The following is a 20,539-nucleotide window of genomic DNA, read 5'->3' as shown; positions in this document are numbered from 1 at the left end:
TCCTGACTGGATCTTTCCTGTATTCATCATGGGGGCTGGCTCTGGGGAGCGGCAGGAGAAGGTAAGACTTATTAGTGAATGTCATGCAGAAGTCAGGATTCCACAGTGGCTCCTGCTAAAGGTCACTCAGGCAATTCAAGGAGTTAGAGACCATCTCAAATCAAGTGTGAGGCTCTGCTTGTGAGAAAACAACCCAGAGGCCAGCCACTGGTAGACCTTTCTGGAATGAGGTCTTCACAGCAGTCATCCAGGGGCCATGTTCTTGGCCTCTGCAGGGGAGGAGGAGGGAACATTCTCCAGGAACAGTGGGGTGGCTGGGCTTATCACTGGGAAAGGCTGGGCTGCTCTCTTCAGAGTCTGGGGGGAAACTGGGAGACTGGGAAGCTGGAAGACTGAAGAAAGCTGGCAGAGGAGGTCTCTCTTGGAAAGCAACACAGCCACATGACGCAAGCAGCAGGTGATGGGGCTGTGTGTATCCCATGAGCATGCAGGAATAGCCTTCCTTTGGGGAAGCAGTGACTACACTGTGTACCTAGTCCTAGTGGGGTCCTAGCTCCAGGTCACTGCCTGTCTTGCTCCTTCCCCTGACCTTCATGGTGATAGTTTACCCTTGTGGAAAATACCTGGGACACAAACATTTGAGGCAGCCCCATGACTGGAGAAATGGCTCAAGTGGTAAAACATTAGGCTCTTATACCCAAGGTTCCTAGTTCAGCTCCCAGCACTACACATATCAGAACGTGCTTTGACTTCTTTTTTTTTATTTTTTTATTGGGGAATTAATGTTTTACATTCAACAGTAAGCACAATAGTTTATATACATGCATAACATCCTTCAGATTCCCATATAACAATACAACCCCCACTAGGTCCTCTGTCATCCTTCTTGGACCTGACTTCTTTTTCTCCTCTCTTAGTTATGTACAGCTGTCTCTTGGGACCAAGGAGATAGTTCTCTGATTAGGGTGCTGAACTTGGAAGCACAAGGTCCTGAGTTCAATCCCTGGCTTTCTATCTACCATTGTGATGCTCTGGTTCTATTTCTCTATCATGAAGGGAGGGGGGAGGGAGAGGGAGAGGAAGAAGGAGAAAAAGAAGAAGGAGAAGAAGAAGGAAAAGGAGAAGAAGAGGAGAAGGAGGAGAAGGAGGTGGAGGAGAAGTAGAGGAGAAGGAGGAGAAGAAGAGGAGGAGAGGAGGAGGAGAGGAGGGGGAGGAAGAGAAGAAGAAGAATGGAAGAAGGAGAAAGAAGGAGGAGTCAAGTAACAGCACACCTAGTAAATCACACACATCACCATATGCAAGGACCTAGGTTCAAGTCCCCACTCCCTAGTTGCAGGGGGTAAACTTCATGAGCAGTGCTACAGGTGTCCCTCTGACTCTCTTCCTACCTTCCTTTCCCTCTTAATTTTTCCTCTGTCCTATAAAATGAAAAAGAGGAAGGAAAGAAGGGAGGGAGGGAGGGAGGGAGGAAGGAAGGAAGGAAGAAATCATTTCTCATATATAATCAATGAAATATATTGAGAGAGAGGGCCGCCCCTTTGGAAGGATGAGCCCAGAGGCTGCTGCAGACAGGACTAGGGCAGTGAGTTTGGCAAAAGCAATGGAACAGAGCAGCATGGTGACAGCATTAGTGACAAGGGTTCCAGTGGATGCAGTCAAGATGAGTGATGACTTGGTGGTGAGGCCACAGGGGCCTGATAGGAATGAGCTCTGTAATTGGAGTCTGAAACATTTGGTTTTCCATCCCAGATTCATCTACTCCAAGCTGTGTGGTCTGGGGGAAACAGCTTACCCTTTCTGACCCCAATTTCTTCATCAGTAAAATGGAGATGCTAATACCACAAGTTCTATCTTCCTCAATGTCTCCAACCAGCAGGTGTCTTTAATGCACTGAGAGGCAAGAGTGGATTCAGGTGAGGTACTTTGTTAAAAAAGCGGCCTGGGAGGGGGTGAGATGACTTAGTAGAAGTGGCTACATTATCTCCAGAATGATTTCTTGAGTCACCCTGGAGACTCCTGTTGCTGTGACTAAATTTCCTGGTTCACAATCCCTGGACTGGGGTAGCTGAGGTCTCTGGCTCTCATCTCACTTAGCACCTCACAGTTATGTGCTGGCTCTCTGCCCAGGACCCACTCACTGGTTTCAGGGCTGTCCTGCATGTCCCTGGCTCCTTCTGCCAGGCCTGGAGACAAGACCCAGGCATGGTGTGAGGAACTGTGGTGCCTGCCACAATAGACAGTACTGTACAAGACAGGGCTTGATTGTAGTGGCCTGGGGTGAGGCCCAGTCTCATTCAAGGTACACTCCTGGGGTCAGGAGAGTTTCAGCTCTGCATCTAAGCTTGACTTTAGGTTAAGTGGGAAAGAGGAAAGGCAGGTGGGGTGGATCAAGCAGCTTGTTTCTTTGGTGTCTGACTCTCTTTCTCGTTTCTTTATTTTTTCTTTTCTTTATTTATTCAGTAGAGACAGAAATCAATAGGAAAGGGGTGATAAAGAGAGAGAAAAGAGAGATGCCTGCAGCTCTGCTTCACCATCATGAAGCTTCTCCCACTGCAGGTGGGGAAGAGGGGCTTCAATCCAAATCCTTGCAGACGATAACATATGTACTCTATAATGTTCACCACTGCTTGAATACTCTTTTTTTCTTCCTTCTTTAAAAAAACTGGGGGGAGTCGGGCAGTAGCACAGCAGGTTAAGTGCATGTGGATCCAGTTCGAGCCCCCAGCTCCCCACCTCCCCCATCTTCAGGGGAGTCGCTTCACAGGCGCTGAAGCAGGTCTGCTAGTGTCTATCTTTCTCTCCCCCTCTCTGTCTTCCTCTCCTCTCTCCATTTCTCTCTGTCCTATCCAACAATGACGACATTAATAACAACAATAATAACTACAACAATTTGATTTGAACCACCACTCCCCACCTGCAGAAAAGAAGCTTCATGAGTGGTGAAGCAGGTCTGCAAATGTTTACCTCTCTATTTCTCCTCCTCCTCTCTCAGTTTTTCTCTATCCTATCAAATAAAATACAAAAAAAAAAGGCTGCCCGGAGTGATAGATTTGTAGTGCCTGCACCAAGCCCCAGATATAACCTTGGTGGCAATAAAAAAAATAATAAAGGGTAGGGGTAAATAGCATAATAGTTATGCAAAGAGACTTTCATGGCTGAGGCTCCATAGTCCCAGCTTTAATCCCTACACCATAAGCCAAAGCTGAACAGTGCTCTGGTTAAAAAAAAAAAAAAAGCTATTGCCAATGTGTCCTGGAGCCCTGCTTCCCCAGAGCCCCGCCCCACTAGGGAAAGAGACAGGCTGCGAGTACAGAGAAGCAATCACAGAAGCCAGACCTTTCACCTTCTGCACCCCATAATGACCCTCGGTCCATACTCCCAGAGGGATAAAGAATAAGAAAGCTATCAGGGGAGGGGATGGGATACGGAGTTCTGGTGGTGGGAAATGTGTGGAGTTGTACCCCTCTTATCCTATGGTTTTGTCAGTGTTTCCTTTTTATAAAAAGAAAGCCATTGCATGCTGCCCCCCACCTTAAAAGGGCCACTCAGTCCCTATCTTTGCAAATAAGGATGAAAGAAAGGTGTACTCTCCATTGTTTGTAGATAAATGGAAGGCGGAGTGGCTCTGCTGGGGCAATGGGGCTCAGGAAGGAAGAGATAGAGAAATAGTCCTTACTGGGTGGGCACCTAGAAGGTGGTAGACACTTGCCTGGCATAGTTTCATTCATCCTGGCCACCACTTGGGGAGAGAGGTATTCTTTCTGTAGCCTCTTTATCAGAGGAGGAGACTAAGGGTCCGAAAGGTTAAGCCATATTGCTGGGAAGAGGCTGTCCTGGAATCTGAACCCAGGACTGCCTGTCATGCAGCTCTGAGCTCCTCACCTGCCTCCTCAAGGCTCAGCCCCACTCCCACTCCAGGCCCACCTCTTCAACTGCATCATCTCGTATGAGCCCTTTGGATCTCTCCACTCACTCCTCACTCTGTTTCCTCTTTGGAAAGCAGCCACTGGCTTTTCTCTTCCATGTAAAGGAGAGAAAATGGTTTCATCCCCCACCCCCAGGTTTTTCCAACCTCTCATCCATCCAAACCTAAGCACCTCTCTCCTCCCCCTCCCCTTCCTCCTGTTTTTCCCCCCTCTTTCTGTTTATCCATCACTAGAATCCACCCCCACCCTTTCCCTCTTGCCTGTAGGTTCTGTGGCTATAATCAAATCATAACTTTTATTAAATTTAAGATTACTTTTTAATGGAATCAATTTCTTGTGTGGTGCTTCTCTGCCTGCCCGCGGGCTCCCCGGGCTCTGAGCTCAGCATCCCCACCCGTGCGATTGTCTCTGCCGCCGGCAATTCTGGCTAAGCTGCCTTGGAAGGAGGGGCAGGTCCACCGTGTACACACACACACACACACACACACACATACAACACACAACACACACACACACACAACACACACACACACAACACACACACACACACACACATACACACACACACACACACACACACACACACACACACACACACTAAGATGCATCTTCCTGTAGGGGCCAAGGCAGACACAGACACCCCTGGAGTGGTGGGGTTCAGAGGAGCAGGCAGGAGGAGGGAGCCTCAGAAAGACAGAGGACACAAAACCAGCAGACATTTCTCAGCCTGCTAATTTCCTGCAGTTCTGTTTTTCAGCCTTAGGAATAAGCTGCTTTCTGCCTCTTCACCCCATTCTGCAGGGTGCAGCTGGGGAGCAGGGAGAAGCTACAGGGGGTTGCAGAGAAGGGGGGCCTGGAGCAGCAAGGAAGAAACAAGGTCTTCACTTGATTTATAGAAGTGCAGAAAAGATGCAGAGATACCTTGGAAACTGTGGCCCCCAAGGGAAGCTCAACAGGGGGAGTTTCAGGCCAGGCTGGTCTAACCCTGCAGCACTGAGGGCCACGTGAGGAAGGGAGCCAGGGGCTGAGCCATATGCATCTGGTTGAGTGCACATGTTACCATGCTCAAGGACCTGGAGTCAAGTTCCCCACTGCACCTGCAGTGGGGGAAACTTTATGAATGATGGAACAGTACTGCAGGTGTCTCTATTTTTTAATGTTTATTAGACAGAGACAGCCAGAAATTGACAGAGAAGGGGAACATAGAGAGGCAGAGAGACACCTGCAGCATTGCTTCATCACTTGCAAAGCTTTCCCCCTGCAGGTGGGTACCAGGGGGCTTGAACCTAGATCCTTGCGCATTATAATGTGTGCGCTCAACCAGGTGTGTCACCACCTGGCCCCCAGATGTCTCTCTTTCTGTCTTTATCTCTTATCTCTCATCCTTGATAAAATAAATTAATTAAATTAAATAACATGCTTCTTTCCTTTATAGAATCATAAACTATTTGGGCTGGTGAAGTAGCTTACTTGAATAGTGTGCAAGACCCAGGTTCAGGTCCACCCCCACTCCACTGAAGGAAGCTACAGTGCTATGGTTTCTGTGAGTCTCTCTCTCTCTCTCTCTCTGTCCCTCTACCTCTTTATCTCTATTTAAGAAGAAGTTTAAAAAATGAGGGAGGGGGCTTGAGGGTGCTGCATACCAGGAACATTTTGAATGTAGGAGAGGGGCCAGGAAGCTAGGGAACTGGTTGGAGTGTCACTTTGATGAGGACAGAGGAAACAGGGAGAAGTATTAGAGGGGTTCTTACAGTGAGCTCATGGAGGGGTGTAGCTGGGCTTGCTGACTTAGCAGGTATTTGAGGGCTTTTTGAGGAGAGGTCCTTGCATGGCATCAGATGGACATGTTCGTGGCAGACTGGTGGGCCAAGACCCTCACCCATTGTGCTGTCCTCGCGTGGCCCAGGAACATCAGAGTGGGGGAGTTCATGTCCACACTGGTGGGTGTGGCAGCTCATGGGCAGAGGCACAGTCTTTCTCGTGAAGGAGGTCAGCTGCTTCCTGTGTGACTGCTCTGAGGAGAGGTGAGGAGAGCCTGTTGAAGGCTCCTGGATTCTAAAGGCCAATCTTATTCCCCACTCCTGATTTTCAGGGACCAATGAGCCCAAGGAGGAGGCTGCCTCTGGGGCAGGAACAAGGGGCCATGTCTTAGCAGTTCTTCCCCAATGCAGCTTAAAGGGGAGACTGCAACCCTTGAATTCCATAGAAACTGGAGGGCTTGATCTTCCTGAAGACCTAGACAAGAAGATTCCAGTGGTCCAGGAAGTAGCATATTGGCTAAAGCACTAGACTCTTAAGCATGAGGTCCTGAGTTTGATCCTTAGCAGCACATGTACCAGAGTGATAGCTAGTTCTTTCTCTCTCCTATCTTTCTCATGAATAAATAAATAAATAATTAAACAAAGAAGATTCCAAAGAGTTGTTTTATTTTTTCATATTTATTTATCTATCTATACTGGATAGAGACAAAGAATTTGAGAGGGAAAGGGGAGATAGAGAGAGAGTAAGAGAGAGACCTGCAGCACTGTTTCACTACTTGTGAAGCTTCACCCTGCAGGTAGGGACTGGGGCCTTGAACCCAGGTCCTTGTACCTTGCTGAGTGCACACTTTACCATATGCAAGGACCTGGGTTCAAGCCCCTGGTTCCCACCTGCAGGGGGGAAGCTTTGAAAGTGGTGAAGTGGGGGTCGGACAGTAGCACAGCAGGTTAAATGCACATGGCACAAAGCACAAGGACCGGCAAAAAGATCCCGGTTCGAGCCCCCGGCTCCCCACCTGCAGGGGAGTCACTTCACAGGTGGTGAAGCAGGTCTGCAGGTGTCTGTCTTTCTCTCCCCTTCTCTGTTTTCCCCTTCTCTCTCCATTTCTCTCTGTTCTATCGAACAACAATGACATCAATAACAACAAAAATAATAACCACAACAACGATAAAACAACAAAGGCAACACAAGGGGGAAAATAGCCTCCAGGAGCCGTGGATTCATGGTGCAGGCACCGAGCCCCAGAAATAACCCTGGAGGCAAAAAAAGAAAGAAAGAAAGAAAGAGAGAGAGAAAGAAAGAAAGAAAAGTGAAACAGTGTTGCAGGTGTCTGTCTCTCCCTCTCTATCACTCTCTTGCTCTTGATTTCTGGATCTTTCTTTCTTTCTCTCTTTCTTTCTTTCTTTCTCTCTTTCTTCCTTTCTTTCTTTCTTTCTTTCTTTCTTTCTTTCTTTTTTGTCTCCAGGGTTATTGCTGGGTCTCAGTGTCTGCACTACAAATCCACTGCTCCTGGAGGCTATTTTTTCCCCCATTTGTTGCCTTTGTTGTTTATCATTGTTGTTGTTGTTGTTATTGCTGTCATTGTTGGATAGGACAGAGAGAAATGGAGAGGAGGGGAAGACAGAGAGGGGAAGAAAAAGACAGACACCTGCAGACCTGCTTCACCACCTGTGAAGTGACTCCCTTGCAGATAGGGAGCTGGGGGCTCAAACCAGGATCCTTAGGCCAGTCCTTGCGCTTTGCACCATGTGCACTTAACTCACTGTGCTACTGCCCAACCCCCGATTTCTAGCTGTTTCTATCCAATAGATAAAGATAATACAAAAAAATTTTAAAAGAAAAAATAAAGATTAACAAGAGAGAACCTAAACATCACTCTGACTGGGGACTGAAATCAGAGCCTTGTACGTGCCAGTCTGGACTTCCACCTACTTTGCACCTTCCCAGACTGCAATGAGGAGTCCTAAAGCTGAACTGGGCGCTGTGCCTAAATGACCTGTGCTTTTCATTTCTGTTCTCCCCTCAGAGGAACAAAGAGACTGGTGGAGAATTCCAGCAAAATGAGGCCTGGGAAAGGCTGGTTCAGCTCTCTTGCATGGTGGCACTTGGCAGCTGCTGTGGAGTGAGGGGATCTGAGGTCTCCTCCCTGCAGGAGTTTACCTCTTACCTTTCCGCCACCCCAAGGGGACTGGGCCAGTCTGCTCAGCAGTTCCCTGTGTTTGACCCCTGGTGCTTGCAGGCCTGTTGACTTCACACCTGGACTTTAAGACCTGTAGAGTCTTGCCTGGGCCTGCATGTTCCCACAGAGGCATGTATTGGTCACTGGTAGAGCTTATTGCTCAAGGGGACTTTTGAGGTCTGACTATTATTTACTCCAGTTCTCCTTCTACTCACAGGCAAGAGGCCTAGATGGGGGAGTATCACTGAGAAAAGGATAGTGCCTGACAAGTGTCTCCAAAACCTTCCAATGCTGCCTGCTGTGTGCCCCTGACTCTGGATATAGCAGTCACCCCAGCTACACCTTAGACCCACACCATTGGCCAGGGAGATAGCATAGAGGTTTACATAGCAAACTCTCATGCCTTGAGACAGAGGTCCCAAGTTCAGTCTCCAGCACCACCTTATGTCAGAGTTGATCAGTGCTCTGGCCAAACAGATAGTAAGTAAGTAAGTAAGTAAGTAAGTAAGTAAGTAAGTAAGTAAAACATATATACATACATACATACATACAAGAATGACCAGTATGGATGAGGGAGATACCACAGTGGTTACACAGACTGTAATGTCTGAGGCTCTGAGGTCCCAACTTCAATCTCCCACACTACCATAAGCTAGAGCTGAGCAGTGCTCTGGTTTAAGAAAAATAATAAATAAATAAATAAATAAATAAATAAATAAATCTAGGGAAATGGCTCAACTGGGAGAGCATTGAATTTGCATTCCTGAGGCTTCTTGTTTGATCTCTGGCACTGCATGTACCCAGTGGTACTCTAGTGTCTATCTGTCCGTCTCTCTCTCTCTCTCTCTTATATGTGTAAATAAAACAAATCTTTAATAAGAAAGGGAGAGAGAGAGAAAGCAGCTTAAGAAAGAGAAGCAGAGTTATTACTTTGGCTCATGTGATGATAGGGATTGTATTCAGGACCTCATGTTTGATAGTCTAACATTTTATCCACTGTATCACCTCCTGGGCTTTTGCCATATCCATTATATATATGAGGAAGTGGAAACTGAGAGAGATTTAATAACTTTTTTTTTTTTTTTTTAACCAGAGCACTACTCAGCTCTGGCTTATGGTGGTACAGGGGATTCAATCTGGGATTTAGGAAACTCAGGCATGAAAGTCTCTTTGCATAACCATTATGCTATCTACCCCTGCCCGAGATTTAATAACTAACCCAAGCCATTAAGTGACAGAGCTGGAATCCAAAACCAGAATGGCCAGTCCAGAATCTAGGCTCCTGATCACTCTGCTATGTTGCTCCTTTTCACCTGAAGCTCCCACAGTCACCTTCACCTCCTTCTCCTGTTCCTTATTTCCCCTATCATCTTCTTGTTTCCATTGTCATTGTTGCTATAGCTGCCACCTTCATGAGCCATCATTTTCTCATTTTAGCCTCAGCCAGATAAGCACCCCAGAAACAAGGGCAGTCTTGGCACTGATGTTATACTTCCCTACTTTTCCATCAGCTTTGCCATCCTAATCTTCAATAGTATCATGCTCACTATCAACATCTGTAACACCACCAATTGCAAATGACTGTGAACCTAGAGACCAAAAGCAGACCTAAATCCTGCCTTATGAGTTATTCACACATACAGTCTAAGTCATGCCTGTATACTCACTTAAGGCTCAAGGCCAGAATGTGGAATGGCACTCTCTTCAAGACTCCCCCCATCCCCCAGCTAGTGCTTCACCACTCCAGGTCAGCACTCCCCTCTCTCCCACCCCCCCTTAAGCCCCCACCCCACCCCAGATAGAGAGAGAGGAAGAGAGAGAGCAGGTGGGGAAATAGCACTGAAGCTTCCCTGAACCTGGGTCACATCCCTAACAAAGCAAGTGCGCCATCAAGTGAGCTATTTTGTTGGCCTTGAGACCTTTTTAGAAAGAAAGGTGGAGGGAGAGAAGTTGAAAACAGCCTGAGTGTCTGTGGAGGGAAATTAATCAATGACCAAGGAGATTGCTTGTCATCTTTCAATATCCATAGAAATAACAAGCCTCAAGGGAGGGGGTCAGAGCTCCAAGAAAACAGAAGATCAGAGGATATTCTGCCCAAGCCGCACCTCTAATGAGCTACAGGGGAATGACAGACTTATAGGCAGCTCCCACCCACTTTGGGTGTTGGCCAATACCTCATCTCCCAGCCACAGCAGCTCTTGTATTCCCTGGAAGCCAGCAGCAAGCAACACTGCCCAGGAGTTAAAAAAATTGATTATTCCTTTGGGTCCAAATCCCACCCATCTCCTAGTCCAAAGAGCCTGCTAGTTGGCTTTTCAGGAGTGTTATACTGCCAAGGGTGCCATCATCCCGCACAGGATTGAGGGAAGAGGGAGCAATGGTTTCCCAGACCAGAGCCTCCACCCTGAATCCAGCCAAGGCCTTAGCACTCCCAGGACCTGGATGGATTTTTCCCTTTGGTCGTGTTTGGAATTGGCTGGTTTTCTGGGCACCAGGCCCAGCTCAGTTTAATTTTTGTTTATTTTTATGTACAGATTCTCTTCTGTTTGGGGAAGAGCTTTGTGTAAATTATTATTATTTATATGATAAAGAATAAATCACACCAAATAAAAAACCCCACAATCTCTTTTTTCTCAATAGAATTACTAAATTAGGGGCTGAAAGGAACAGCCGATATGCCGGGGTTTGGTTTCAGGAAGTCTTTGGACATGGATTCTCACAGAATCTCTAAGCAAATGGGCTGTTATCCTGGATTTGATGCTACTCACAGCCAGCAGTGGCATTTGGGGTCTCCGGGTGTGTGGGGGGGGGTGGTGGTCCAGGCTTAAGGGTGCTGGCTTCCTGGTCCTCCTCCACAGAACCCATCTCTTGGTAGATGAGTTGGGCACCCCCCCCCCCCACACACACACACTGATTTGCTAACTCAGAATGGGGAAAAGAAAAGGGAAATAGCCGGTTTGGGGATTCTTGCCAGCAACTGGATCAAATGCCCTGAATTGGGGGTGGGGGTGGGGATGGGGTACATAGGAGTTACTTGAATAGTGGCATTATTACATCAGGGAAAATGAGCCAATCATTTCCTCTCCTATTCATTAAATTTGCATGCTAAAAATCTATTGGTTGGAATGAAATGAGTCAGGAGGCAGGGATGCAGATGGGCAGAAGACCAGTTTGGCCCAGAGAGTGTCCCCAAGTGGCCCCCAACTCTAGCCTGAGTAGGAAGAAGACCAATTCAGCAGAAGTATGGTCCCTCCTACCTTCCCCAGTCCCACCTCTAGTCCACTTTTGTATAAAGTTCTGTTTGGGAGCTAGAGAAAGACACACCTAGGACAAGAATTCAACCTGATATTAATATACAAATAAGACCAGAGAGGAAAAAAAGCCAGAAATTGTTGACTTATTATTATTATCTTAATCTTCTAAAATCTCAGTCTTCAGAGATTAAAATAACAACAACAACAACAACAACAAGGCAGCGTCTCCTACCAGCTTTTGCTCAAGCTGCATCCTTGTCTTAGAACAAACATCTACTATATGCCTGTCCAAGTGCTTTGCCTCAAAGCATAGTGATGACCACTGTTATAGTTAAGGGCAGGGGCTCTGGACCCTTTCCTAAACTTGCAAATCCATTCTGCACTTAATAACTGTTGAAAATGTGGTCAAGTTGCTCAACTCCCCCCTAAGCCTTAGTTTCTCCATCTGTAAATGGGTTAATAATAACAACCATACACACAGGTCAGGATTAAGTAAAAAAAATTTTTTTTCAGATTAAAAAGTACCTAACATATAGTAAGTGTTCAATTATTACAGTCATTACTTAATCCCCAATAAACTACCCCAGAGTTCCCCAAGAGGGAATTATCCATGACCTTCTCCCATGATCTGACACACACACACACACACAAGCTCATATGTGCCCTAGGAAAACAAAGCTACTTCTAAGGTTTCCCTTTAAATACCTGCCTACAATTTGCCTTGAATCAGCTACAATAATGTATGAGTGTGGTACTTCCAAGTCAGACTTTATGCTTACTAGTTAGTTACTCAGTAAGTCAGTTAATGCTTGTTTTAAAGGTTCCCTGACTAGTCAAACTCTCAAGACCTATAAATACCAGCAAATTATATCTAATTTCTCTGCTCTATCCCCCATCCAATACCTGGCCCCCCAACATTCAAGAGAATGGGGTATGGGGTACCAGGTGAGGAGGTGGCAAGGGAGAACAGATGGAGCCTGTGAAGAACTCTGCTGCTTCCAAACAAAGTGAATCTCATTCCATTGTCTCTCCCAGTCAGACACTTAAAATTCCATCTATCTTTGATTAACCAACGGCTGACCTGAGACCTGTCTGCTTGTCTAGATCCTAGTGCAGCCAGAGGGGCTGGGTATTGATTAGCTGAAGTGAAGCAATGAACTTTACAGGCTGCGACTCTGGATTGCTTGAGAGGCCCTGGGAGAAGGGGTGCATGCAGGTGAGGGAGAGCTCCCTATGCCTGGGCATACATACCCCTGCCCATAAACATCTGTGCATTATATGTATGCGCTTGTGGGCAAACACGTTTTTTTTTCCCCTAATCTTGGAGCACATTCAGTAATCAGTTCTTCTTGTTTATTAATTGTGTACTACTGAGGACCTTCTATCTGCCAGCTAGCACTAACATAGACGCTATAGCATAGCAGTCACTGAAACAGACAAAATCCTAGCCCACTCAGTGCTTTTTCATTTTGTTATTGTTGCTGTTTGCCACCAGGGTTATTGCTGCCTACACAATTCCACTGCTCCTGGCAGCCTTCATTGTTATTTTCATTCTTTAAAAAAATTTTTTAAAAAACATTTATTTATTTATGTATTCATTCCCTTTAGTTGTCCTTGCTGTTATAGTTATTATTGTTGTTACTGATGTTGTTGTTGTTGGTTAGGACAGAGAGAAATGGAGAGAGGAGGGGAGGACAGAGAAGGGGAAAGAAAGATAGACACCTGCAGACCTGCTTCACTACCTGTGAAGCGAACCTTCTGCAAGTGGGGAGCCAGGGGCTGGAATTGGGATCCTGATGCCAGTCCGTTCACTTTGTGCCATGTGCACTTAACCCGCTGCGTTACCACCCAGCTCCCTCATTTTTATTTATTTATTTATTTATTTTATTCCCCCCCCCCCCCCCAGAGCACTGCTCAGCTCAGCTTTGGTTTATGGTGGTGCTGGGGATTGAACTTGGGAACTTTGGTGTCTCAAGCATGAAAATCTTTTTTGCATAGGGATTATGCTATCTCCTATCTCACTAGTCCTAAAAGCTTTTTAAAAATTTTAATCTTACATTAGAGTTTCAAATGAGAGAGAAAAAGAAAGAGGGCTGAGGAAGAGAAAGAGAGAAATAAGACACTCTGGTACACTGGATGTCAGCACTTGAGCAGGGAGCCTCAGGCATGTGAGTCCTGTATACTACCTGTTGGGCTGTCTCTCTGGCCACCAGGCTAATTTTCTGAGGAGAGAGAGCAAGGGGAAGCCTGCAATTACATGAACTTGATTTCAGAGTGTGAAAGTGTTACAAAAATTACAGTCTAAAAAGGTAGAGGGAGGGACCCTGGCTGTGGCACACCCGTTCAAGTGCACATAGCACATAGCACGAGGACTGGTGCAAGAATCCTGGTTCAAGTCCCAGGCTCCTCACTTGCACAAGTGATGAAGCAGGTCTGCCGGTGTCTATCTTTCTCTCCCCCTGGCCCCTCTCTATCTTTCCCTCACCTCTCAATTTCTCTCTGTCCTATTTAGAAAAAAAAACTGCTGCCAGGAGCAACAGATTCGTAATGCTGGCACTGAGTCCCAGCAGTAACCCTGGAGGCAATACATAAATGAATAATTGAATAAATAAATAAATAAACAAATAAATATTTTTAAAAGGTAGAGTACTGTGGTGTAAATATATGGAGAAAGCTTCTGAATGAAAGGGAAATCCTGAATGATGAATGACTGGACCTATTTAATCATAAGAAAACCTGAGAGGCTTGGGGAGATAACATAATGGTTATGCAAAAGATTCTCATGCTGGAGGCACAGAGTTTCAAGGTTCAATCCTCAGCACCATCATGAACCAGAGATGATCAGTTCTCTAGTCTCTCTCTCTCTCTCATAAATAAAATAATTATTTTTTAAAAAACACCAAAACTAGTAACAGCTCCATCGAAATAGCTCACTTAGATAGTGTGCTGCTTTGTTATGCGTGTGACCCATGTTCAAGCCCAGCCCTCAACACACTGAAGGAAATTTCAGTGTTGTGATCTCTTTCACTCTCTGATTTCTGTCTATCTAAAACAAACAAAAAGAGAAAAAGAAAAGGAGAGGCAAAAAGAAGAGAAGAGAAAAGCAAAGCAAAGCAAAGCAAAGCATAGGGGTAGATAGCATAATGGTTATGCAAAGAGACTCACATGCATGCCTGTGGCTCTAAGTCCCAGGTTCAATCCCCTGTACCACCATAAGCCAGAGCTGAGCAGTGCTCTGGTAAAGAAAAGAAAAGAAAAGAAAAGAAAAGAAAAAAAAAAAAAAAAAAAGAAGAAAGAAGAAAAACCCGAGAGCTGTGGTCCTGGGGTAAAGTATTAGATTCAAAAACATAAGGTCCTGAGGTCAGTCCCTACACTGCATGTACCAGAGTGATGCTGGTTATCTCCCTCGCCTTCTCATAAATAAATAATTAAAGAAAGAAAGAAAGAAAGAAAGAAAGAAAGAAAGAAAGAAAGAAAGAACTAAAGAAAGAAAGAAAGAAGTGAAAGGAAGAAAATAAAAACCTGGGAACAAAGCATCTCAGACAAAGAAAAAAGAACATACAGACTTAGGACCAGCAACTCTTGGAGTCTGTATCTTTTTGAGATATATTTCAGTTAGCTCTTATTACACACACACACACACACTTAAGGATGTATTTAGTTGTTTTATAACAGAGATGAGAGCACTGCTCTGGTATATGTGATGCTGGGCTCAAACTTGAGTCCTGTGTGTACAAGTTCTGTGCTCCAGCCACTGAGCCACCCACCTTCCTGTCCACCACAATGGATTCTTTCTATTGCTCTTAGAGCATGTCCAAATCCTCACTAAAGTCTACAACTCTACCTTTGTTCCCTGTCCCCTACAGTTCCCCAATCCTACTGGTTTCTCTTGCCATTGGGTCTTTGCACAGTCTGTATCTACCACCATGAATGCTGTTCCCTGGCTTTCTTCCCTATTTATATCCTATCTCTTTTAGTTCTCAGGAAGCAAAGGGTGGTCCACCCCTCTCCCATGCTAAATCAAGTTCCTTTGTTAGATGCTTTCACATTATAAAGTTCCTTTAGTCAGATCCCTTATCTCACTTGGTAATTATGCTTTAATTCTTGAGCTTATCTGATACTAGTATTTGACTTCCCCACCAGAATTACAAACTTTGGGAGAGCTGGAGTTGTGCTGGTATCTCCAGCTTTTAGCACAGTGCCTGGGGCCCAGAAGGCACTTCATAATACTTGTTGAATAAATACTTAAGGAGGCCAGAGTTAGTTCTGGGCCCTCCCTCTGAGCCCCCAGTGACCCTACACAACATAAGGGGAATGGGATAGACTCAAAATCACAGAATAATGAGGGCCAGGGGGAGAAGGGAAGATGGTTCAGGCAGGGGCCAGGCTGTGGTGCACCTGGTTAAGCACACACAACACAGTGTACAAGGGCCCTGGTTCAAGTCCCTGGTCTGCATCTACAGGGAGAAAGTTTTATGAATGATGAGGTAGAGTTGCAGGTGTCTTTCTATCTCTCTCCCTTTCTATCTTCCCCCTTCCCTTCTCAATTTATTTCTGTCTCTATCCAGTAATAAAAAGAAATTAAATTTAAAAAGAAGAAGAAAACTGTTCAGGTTACAAGGAGCATCCTTTGAATTTCAGGAGTCTGAGGAAGAGTGCATTAGTGTGGGAACCAGAAGATGAAGGGCTGTCTTATGGAGGTAGGTGGGGCTGTTTCTTAGGCAGGTCTTAAAACAATGACAATTTTCAAGAGTGGAACAGATGCTTTGAAGGTAGTGAGTTCCTTGTCATTGTAGGTCTGCAAGTAAGAGGAAAACAAAGGGGACTCAGATGATTTTATTTCAGAGCCAATTTACTGCAATCAGGGGTCTACCAGCAGATCAGGGCCCTGAACCCCACTGCTGGGGTCTTAATTTATAGTGTTAAATAGGGGTATAGGCTCTGAGAGGTATGGCAGGAGCTGGGGCACAGGGACTCCAGGGGGCTGATCTCCCCATCTCCTCTCTTCAGAAAGGGCTGGAGAAGGAGAGGAAGGGGTGGGGGTGGGAGACTCTTCCTAAGTCTTAAGTGGCTCCCCAGCTGGAGCAGTGGTGCATATTTTAAGTGGAGTTTACAGACAATACATCTCTCTAGGGCTTGGAGGGGAAGGAAGCAGAAATCCAGGACCATTCAGTGAATTCCCAAGTTCTTTGTGTCCATTGTGTGAGGGAACAATGCTGTTTGTTCAGCACGTTCACTCCAGGTGGAGAGTGGGGGATGGTTAGACCCCACCAGTTTTCCATTTTTTGAAGGTTTAAAGGTGGGGGTGGTGTTGTGGGGGGCAGGGTCTTCTCAGAAATGAAAATCCTTTCTAGGAAGGATGAGAATTGTAGGAGCTGAGGGAAGTGGACCACAAGGGAGGTGAGTTGGGTGACTGAGTTGTAAGGCAACCCTCCAAATAAACAGAACTGCTTCCTTCTGCCCTTCCTGGGAGTGTCTGAGTGCTCTGAAGGAGCTTCTGACCTTGACTCTGGTCCTAAGGTGCCAAGACATGCAGAGCCGGGCTTTTTATCACTTTGACCTTGGGACAAATCACTGACACCTTGAGGAGTCACAGTGTTGCTCTAGTGCCTTAGAATCGGCCCTAGGGATGATCTCACAACCCTGCTAGTTCAAACAGACGTTCTTTGGACCAAAGCAAGCCAGCCACCTCTCCAAAACCACCAAGCTGGGGTGCCTCCCACACCCCCAGAGTCCTGTCCAGAGCTATGTATCTTATGGCAGGAGGCTGCACCCCCTCAAAGCAAGGGAAATAAGAGATGAAACTCTGAAATTCACTCATCAGAATATCCCCACTCATCCAACACATCATCTCATGCTGCCTGGGTAAATGCTGGCTCCCACACAGCCTTAATCTCTCGGAGCCTCAGTTTTCCTTCCATAGGAGTAATGTAACAACAACAATAATAATATTTACTTCACTGGGCTGTTATGAGAATTAGATAAGATAATGTACCTAAAGCACTGTACAGTGCCTCCGGGCTCACAGATGGCAGCCACATATATAATTACTTTCTCTGTTTTTCAGATAAGGATATCAAGACTCCGAAGAAGGCAAGTATTACACAGTGAATAAATGAGGACATTATAATTCAACCCCCGGCTGGTAGAGCAAGTTGATAGGAAGCAGGAGTTGCTGACCACGCTCAGGGTCTCCTGCAGGGAAGAGCCTGCCCTCTCTGACACCCCACCAACACCTGCTATTGTGGAGAGGACAAGATCCCTCCTCCCAGCCAGCAGAGCTCATTGTTTAATTAGGGCTGGGGTCCCTTCCTGAATCCTACTGTAAACCAAAGGCCCCTCCCCTCCAAGGACTGTTGTAAGGCAGAGTCCTTTATAAAAGCAGCAGCGCCAGGGATGGGGTGGGAGCAGCCTCAGCACCTCCTGGGGTGGGCTCAGGGGATGAACTCCAGTCTGGCTGGTCCTGGAGAGAAAATCTGATGCTGCCATGCTAAGGGGCCTTGGGTTCACTGGGGAGCTCCTTTGAACCCCAAAGCATCAGAGTTGGAGCAGGGAGAGACACAGACCCATGAATGGAAATGGAGCAAAGAGCAGGAGGAGCAGAGGCCCAGGCCTTGGGGACCTCACAAGTAGTGGGGTACCAAACCTTGGCCCCCATCCCCACCCCCCTACTCCCCACTCTTGCAGCCACTGCTTTCTCTGGTGCAAGGATGCAGACTGAATGAGCAGAGGGGTGGAGAGGGAATGAAACAGTGTCCAGTCTGCCCATGTTTAGCAGTTCTTATTCTATGAATGAAGGCGATGTGGATACAGGGTGGAGGGAAGAGGGGTGGAGGGAAGCACCCGGTAGGGCAGCCTGGGATGGGGTTGCCATGGGAACAGCAGCCTGTCAGAAGCCTTGCCTTCAAATCGAGGTGCAGTGTTGCAGGTTCCTGGGGGAGGGTGGTGAACGCATGTCTGGGATGGAGAAGTGGTTCTGATGTGAGCCCCCCGGGGACTCCAGCTCCTGGATTCCAGATCAAAACCTTAACCTGTGAGGGAGGTGGCATCTCACTGCTGTTTCTTGGCAGACACTCCCTCAAACCCCCCTACTCTTTCTTGTAGAGTGGAAGGCAAGGAGGTAGTGGAACCCATGGGGTGTGGTGTAGGATGTAATGTAAGTCATTTGCCAACACTGCACTTCACTTCACTTCACTTCACTTCACTTCACTTCACTTCACTTCACTTCACTTCACTTCACTTCACAAGTGGTGGGAGGAAAAGGGACACATCCTTGAGGGTTGAGAGAGACCAGAGGCTATGCTATGTTCTCTAGGCGTGGGTCAGATTCTGCAAGAGCATGGTCATCTGAGACTTCTGGGTCCAACTTTCTGGCAGGGTCTTTAAGCCTGAGAATAGAACTCCCACCACCCACCACCACCACCCACTGCCTTGACCCTCTGGCCACTAGGGGGGGCATGGTGCCGCATCCATAGGATTGAAGGGACAGCCCAATTCTGTGAACCTTGGTGAACTGGCTGTGTGGCCAATAGGGAGGAGATTGACCCACCTCACTCAGGGAAACACTTGACCTTAAGGAGATACCCAGCATTCTGCATTTGCTAATTTTATCTCAAGATTTTCTGCCCTGGATTTGAGTTCACTCTTCCAATTGAAGATACATAGGGAAATGACCAAACCCAAACCTCAGTTTCCTCTCTTGTAAAATGATGATAGTACCTAGTCCATGGAGATGGGTGGTGGGAGGAGGGATAGTTTAAAGAAAAAATATGTATGAAGTCTTTGATACAGCTCTTAGTGTGGGGGGAACCCTCCACAAGACAGCTATACTTTTACAGTGAGTACCATGTGGGTATTAGCTTGATGCTGATGCAAGGTGGCAAGGAGTCTTGGAGAAAAAAAAAGCCAGTGCTATGAGAAAATCATGGAGGGCTTCTTGGGTGTGGTGCATGATGTAAACTAGAAGCAAGGCTAGCATGTGGGTCATCAGGGAAGGCCAGCAAGGGCAGAGGAGAAACTTCCATGAGGAAATGCGGCCAAAACTCTGACTTTATTTCATTTATTCCTTGAGGAATATATTGACAACCCAAAGTCTCCCTCCTGGCATCTCTCACCTGCATCTTTATTTCCAGAGTCTTTCCTACCTATCAGGAACCCTGCCTTGGGTGCCCTCCACTCCTTCTCATTCCCACAATTTTCTCTTCCTCCTCTTTCTGTCTGTTCTTACAGGAAACCTGCTCAGAGAGAACAAGCAGCAGAAATGGGGCCATTGCCCCAGTAAGGGTTTAGCTCACTGGTTCTCAGCCAGGGAGTGTGACAGGGCCATTTGGCAATGTCTGAAGATATTTTCATGGTCATGACTGGGCAGTAGGGACAGGCTGCCAGCTTCTGGCAGGTAGAGGCCAGGGTGCTGCTAACTGCCCTAGGATGCTCAGGGACACCCCCCCCACACACACACACACATACACAGAATCACCTAGTCCCAAATGTCACTTGTGTAACACTGAGAAACCTGTCTCAACTGAGAACTGGGCTGGGGAGAAAGTCTCCTAGAGGGTCCTGGTGTCCTAACACCACGTCCTCAACCCAGGAGTCTTTGGCTCCTTTGCATTTCTCTCCTTCTTGAAACCCGGTCCTCAGCACCCTCTGTCCCCCACTCCCTGGCCCCTGCCCCCTGCACCCCCTTCTCTTGTCCCCAAGGGCCTAGAGAGTCTGTCAGGCTGGAGTCTGCGGGCTGCCAGGGAGACCCGCAGCCTCTGCGCTCTCGCATGGCGCTGCCTTGCCCACTGATTGGCCGAGGCTGCTGTTTCCATGGTGATCCCCAGCAAAGCCCAATGCCCCCCCCCCCCCGTTCCCTCCACCCCCAGGCCCTATTCAGTGGTGAGAGCAGCGACAGGCAGGTTAATAAAACAGGAGCCGCGTGAGGAGCCGGGCTGTGGGCCGAGGTCCCAGCATGGTGGCCCGCCCGAGGAGACCGGGAGGCTGGGGGCTGGGAATGAGGCGTTGGCTTGCTGCCCAGTCAATCCCCTCACCACCTCCACCGGTCTTTAGCCAATCCAAGGGACTCTACCCACCGCAGGTTTCTAGGCTAAGCTTCCCCCAGGGAAGGTGGGGTTTAGCCCCCACTCCCAGTGTGCACCTCCCACAGTGGCCTCTGGGGGCAGTGTTCCCTCCCCTACTGGGACCATTGGACCCCTTAGGAGGAGTCCCGAGGCTGATGGTGGGGCACAGTAGAGAGTTTCCAGTGAAAGATTGCAAAGGGAATCAGGAGGAGTCTGGGCAGGGATGAGGTGGGAAGAGAATCGTGGTTGGGGGTGGAGGGAGATAAGGAGACTGCAGGAGTTGGGAATTAGGCTGAGGGAGGGAGGAAGGGGCTGGATGAAATGGAGGGTCCCCCACCCCAGTAGACAGGAGGCAGG

At 47.3% G+C, this 20,539-nt stretch overlaps 1 long non-coding RNA gene across 2 annotated transcripts in view; it reads right to left on the bottom strand.

The window, feature by feature from the left end:
• The window catches only part of LOC132535021 (uncharacterized), a 392,194-nt gene that overhangs the window by 228,858 nt on the left and 142,797 nt on the right, over positions 1-20,539 (bottom strand). Inside the window, exon 1 of one of the 2 annotated variants that reach the window (XR_009546809.1) lies at positions 3,427-3,533. The exons of the other annotated variant lie outside the window; for it this stretch is intronic. This is a non-coding gene — a long non-coding RNA (uncharacterized LOC132535021). Of the gene's footprint in view, positions 1-3,426; positions 3,534-20,539 lie in introns of those variants that run through there. 2 annotated transcript variants of the gene reach the window in all.

Source organism: Erinaceus europaeus, chromosome 2, assembly GCF_950295315.1.
Source record: "Erinaceus europaeus chromosome 2, mEriEur2.1, whole genome shotgun sequence".
NCBI classification, from domain to species: Eukaryota; Metazoa; Chordata; class Mammalia; order Eulipotyphla; family Erinaceidae; genus Erinaceus; species Erinaceus europaeus.
Note: the sequence above shows the minus strand (reverse complement) of the source record. Positions and strands in the feature narration are given on the sequence as shown.